Source organism: Anolis sagrei, chromosome Y (genome assembly GCF_037176765.1).
Source record: "Anolis sagrei isolate rAnoSag1 chromosome Y, rAnoSag1.mat, whole genome shotgun sequence".
Lineage (NCBI taxonomy): Eukaryota > Metazoa > Chordata > Lepidosauria > Squamata > Dactyloidae > Anolis > Anolis sagrei.
Window position 1 is genome coordinate 42,840,249 of NC_090035.1, and position 5,220 is coordinate 42,845,468.

General features: G+C 45.0%; 1 non-coding gene across 1 annotated transcript; it reads left to right on the top strand.

Moving 5' to 3' along the window:
• The first annotated feature begins 308 nt into the window (after nt 1–308).
• Nucleotides 309–449, top strand: LOC137095750 (U11 spliceosomal RNA). The gene has a single exon (XR_010908903.1). It is a non-coding gene; the product is annotated as a U11 spliceosomal RNA (small nuclear RNA).
• Nucleotides 450–5,220: the final 4,771 nt, after the last annotated feature.

Here is a 5,220-nt window from a genome sequence, read left to right on the forward strand (position 1 = left end):
AACGCGCGCACGCAGGGCTAGCCAATGAGGGCACTTCTTTCACGCATGCGTACTTCCCCTCCCTGATCTCGCTCCTTTCGCAGCGCCCGCTCTGAAACCTTTCTTGTGCGCGTGACGTCAGGGCCAGTCTAGCGCCCTTCTCTCGCCCCAGCATGCCATGCGGTATTTGGTGTAGTTTTCGAGAAAAGCGTTTGTAATTCTCCCTCTGCCCTAGCCCCGGGGAGTCAGGCGAAAGGGTATGCGTTGCAATAATACAAAAGCACTTATCACATGCAATGGTGGTTGCCCGTCTGTAGTAGCTCGCGTTTAAAAAGGGCTTCTGCCGTGAGTGGGACGTGGAGAGGAGGGCTGTGGCCAAGTTTTTCTTCGTACGGAATCGGTATCAAGAGATTTCGGAAGCATAATTTTGGGAAACGGGGTAGCTGGTAATCGCTTGTTCGGGCTCCGCTGAATAGAAGTCAAAGGCAGAAAGTGGTAGTTGTAGTTTCATGGATTGGGTTAGATCACTGTTTCTCAATTTGGGGGTCGGGACCCCTGGAGGGGGCATCAGGGGGGTCACCAAAGACCGTCAGAAAACATAGTATTTTCTGGGTTGTTGTAGGTTTTTCCGGGCTATATGGCCATGTTCTAGAGGAATTTTCCCCTGACGTTTCGCCTGCATCTATGGCAAGCAACCTCAGAGGTAGTGAGGTCTGTTGAAATTAGGACAATGGGTTTATATATCTGTGGAATGACCAGGGTGGGACAAAGGACTTTTGTCTGCTGGAGCTAGGCGTGAATGTTTCAACTGACCACCTTAATTAGCATTTAATGGCTTGGAAGTGCCTGGGGGGAATCTTTTGTTGATAGTGATTTGATGTGCCCGATTGTTTACTCTCTGTTGTTTTGCTGTTGTAATTTTTGAGTTTTTTAATACTGGTAGCCAGATTTTGTTCATTTTCATGGTTTCTTCCTTTCCGTTGAAATTGTCCACATGCTTGTGGATTTCAATGGCTTCTCTGTGTAGTCTGACATGGTGGTTGTGAGAGTGGTCCAGCATTTCTGTGTTCTCAAATAATTTGTATCCAGGTTGGTTCATCAGGTGCTCAGAGAAATCAGCCATAGCAGAGCACCTGATGAACCAACCTGGACACAACATAATATTTTTTCCTTCTCTAACCTTTCCTGTCTTCTCATTATGTGGCCAAAGTACTTAATCTTTGCTTCTAATATCCTTTCCTCCAATGAGCAGCCAGGCTTTATTTCCTGAAGTATGGACTGTCCAAGGCACTCTCAGAACTTTCCTCCAACGCTGCAGTTGAAAAGCTTCTATCTTCCTTCTCACAGCCTTCCCTAAGGTCCAGCTCTCAAATCCGTAGATGACTATGGGAAATACCATGGCTTTGACTAGGCGGATCTCCATTGCCAGTGTGATGTCTCTACTCTTCACTATTTTATCGAGATTGGTCATTGCTTTCCCCCCAAGAAATAAGTGTCTTCTGATTTCTTGGTTGTAGTCGGCGTCTGCAGTAATCTTTGCACCTAGAAATACAAAGCCTGGCACTGCCTCCACCTTTTGTCCCTCTGTTTGCCAGTTATCAATCAGTCTGGTTGGCCATAATCTTGGTTTTTTTAAATGTTTAGCTGCAACCCAGCGTTTGCCCTTTCTTCATTCACCTTGATTAGAAGGCTCCTCAGCTCCTCCTCGCTTTCGGCTATCAAAGTGGTATCATCGGCATATCTAAGGTTATTAATGTTTCTTCCAGCAATTTTTACCCCAGCCTTGTATTCGTCAAGCCCCACACATTGCATGATGTGTTCCGCGTCCAAGTTGACCTTGGTTAGAAGGCTCCTCAGCTAGTCCTCATTTTCAGCTGTCAAAGTGGTATAGCAGAGTCCTGCTTATCCAGCCTTTGCTCATCCAGCGTTCTGTATTATCCAACACAGTCTGCCTCCCGCCTGAATCCATTGGGATGTTTTGGTGCCAAATATGTAAATACACTAATTACTACATAACGTTACCATGTATTGAACTGCTTTTTTGTTCATTTGGATTATGGCAACAAGAATGATTGACAACTGGAAAATAGAGGGAGAAAATGTGGAGGCCGTGACAGACTTTGTATTTCTAGGTTCAAAAATTACTGCAGATGCAGACTGTGGCCAGGAAATCAGAAGACGCTTACTTCTTGGGAGGAGAGCAATGTCCAGTCTCGATAAAATAGTAAAGAGTAGAGACATCACACTGGCAACAAAGATCCGCCTAGTCAAAGCCATGGTATTCCCTGTAGTCACCTACGGATGTGAGAGCTGGACCTTAGGGAAGGCCGAGCGAAGGAAGATAGATGCTTTTGAGCTGTGGTGTTGGAGGAAAGTTCTGAGAGTTCCTTGGACTGCGAGAAGATCCAACCAGTCCATCCTCCAGGAAATAAAGCCCGACTGCTCACTGGAGAGAAGAATACTAGAGACAAAGTTGAAGTACTTTGGCCACATCATGAGCCTAGAGAAAGCCTAGAGAAGACAATTATGCTGGGGAAAGTGGGAGGCAAAGGGAAGAGGGGCCGACCAAGGGCAAGATGGATGAATGGCATCCTTGAAGTGATTGGACTGACCTTGAAGGAGCTGGGGGTGGTGATGGCCGACAGGGAGCTCTGGCGTGGGCTGGTCCATGAGGTCACGAAGAGTCGGAGACGACTGAATGAATGAACAACAATGATGTTTTGGTGCTTAATCTGTAAAATCATAACATAATTTGACATATCATAGGCTTTTCCTTAATCCCTCCTTATTATCCAAATTTTTTGCTTATCCAACATTCTGCCCAGGGCCGTAGCCAGAAAAAAAATTCGGGGAGGATTGAAAATTGGGGGGGAGGATTGAAAATTTTGGGGGGTGCTTTGAAAATTTCGGTGGGGGGGAGGGTAAGGGTCACACTGAAGCAAAGAGCACAGCAGGGGGCAGAGCAGCCTTCAAGTAGCCTGCAGCTGCGCCCCTGTCAACCACCTCCACCAAGTCTGGCCTCCTTAATGAGAGCATTCAACACCCCCCCCCCAACTTGATTGCTTCACTACATTGGCTATTGCTGCAAGTAATGACAGTGTGAATAAATTGTCAATATTTGCTTGAGATAGTGTTTGCGGTTCTGGATGGACTCTTAATTTTTTGCATGTCATAGACTTCGCATGGGAATTTGGTTAACCAGTTAAAATTTATGAGTAAACTAGTTTTTTTTTTTAATCTGAAAAATTTCAGGTAGGGGGTTGATCCCCTAACCCCCCCCCCCCCCTCGCTACAGGCCTGATTCTGCCAGCCTGTTTATGTTGGATAAGTGAGATTCTACTGTATCATCTGCATATCTAAGGTCATTAATGTTTCGTCCAGCCATTTTAACTCAAGCCTTGGATTCGTCAAGCCCCGCACATCACATACTGTGTTCTGCATACAAGTGGAATTGGTTGGCTGAGAGTATGCAGCCCTGCTGTACTCCTTTCCCAATCTTGAACCAGTTGGTTGTTCTGTGGTCTGTTCTTACTGTTGCTACTTGGTTGTTATATAGATTCCTCAGGAGACAGACATCTTGAAGATTTCCAGATCATTCTTAATATGTTTTACTTACTTCTTCAGGCAACTGTTTACACTGCTGAACTACTCTTACTGTTTACACTGCTGAACTACACTGCTCTTACTGGCAGGAATTTCCTCCTAACGTTCAATTAAAATCTACCCTCCTGTAACTTGAAACCATTAGACTTGGTTCTATCTCTTCTCTGCGGCAGAAACAAATCCGCCTCTTCCTTTCTGCAATGGTCCTTGAGCCATTTCAAGGATACAGTTTATGCCATTCCTCCATCTTCCCCTCACCAAGCTGAACATTTAAATAAGCCAATCCTTTCAACTTTCCTCATATGTGTTGTTCTTAACATCCTTTTTTCCCTCTCTGAATCCACTCAAAATTGTCTGTATCCTTCTTACAAGAAGTCACCCAGAACAAGTCTCCAGGTAAGGCCTGAGCTTATCAGAATTCAAGAGCATAGTGGGACCATTACTTCCCTTGACTTGGAAAGTGTGGTTCTATTAATCCAGGCTAAAATACCATTCCGCGCAATCATTGGCAATCACTCATGTCCAAGTAAGATGGCCTTCCAAGTGCAAGGTTTTTATGGTGTGCCTGTAAGTGGCTGTAGAGACCTGTTATTGATCCTCATGGTCTTTCTTCCACAGAGAGGATATCGGTTTCCAGACAGAAGGTGGTCCCAACAAGGGTTGGCTTGAGCCGCCTCCTTCTTGAGACATTCCCCTTTGAATTTCACAGCACTGTTGCCCATAGCTGACCTCTCGTGAGAATGCTCACGGGCCAAGGATTCCCAATTATCTCTAAATGTCTATGCTACAGTTTGTAAGATCAGATTTGAGCCCATCTTTCAATCTCTTTTCCTGCCCACCAGCATTCTGTTTTCTGTTCTTCAGTTGGGAGTAGAGTCGCTGCTTTTGGGAGATGATGTTCTTTGGGCATTCAGACAATGCAGTCCAGTGGAGCTGATGGTGGAGGATCATGGCCCCAATGCTGGTGGCCTTGCCTTCTTTCATATGCTGATGTTTGTCAGCCTGTTTTCTTCCCAAGAGATTTGCAGGGTTTTCTGGAGGCAACGCTGATGGAATCGTTCCAGGAGTTGACTGTGACATCTGTAGATGGTCCACCTTTCCCAGGCATATTACAGGGTTGGGAGGACAATAGTTTTATAAACAGGCCTCCCTATGAATGTCCCGGTCCTCAAACATTCTCTGCTTCATTTGGAAGAATGCTGCACTTGCATAACTCAGGTGGTGTTGTATTTCAGTGTCAATGTTGACATTTCTGCAGCATCACATTGCTAGCTCATATCTTTCATCAGTTTGCAGATCAAAATATTATTGCGAACCTTACCAAATGCTTTGCTGAAATCCAGATACATGATATCCACAGCATTCCCATCTACTGAACTAGTAATCTGATCAAAAACAAAACAAAACAAAACATGAGTTTGGCAGGACTTCTTGACAACCCCATGCTGATTCGGATTTATAATTGCATTGTTGTCAAGAAACTTGCAGGTAGACTCCTGCATCATCTGTTGTAATATATTTCCCTGGTTTTGCAGTCAGGCTGACTGGCCTGTGGATTTTGAGTTCTTCTTCTTTTTCCTTTGTTATGGCCTGATTTGTTTGGAGTCCAGCAATCAGAATCCCACTCCTGCTTTCTTT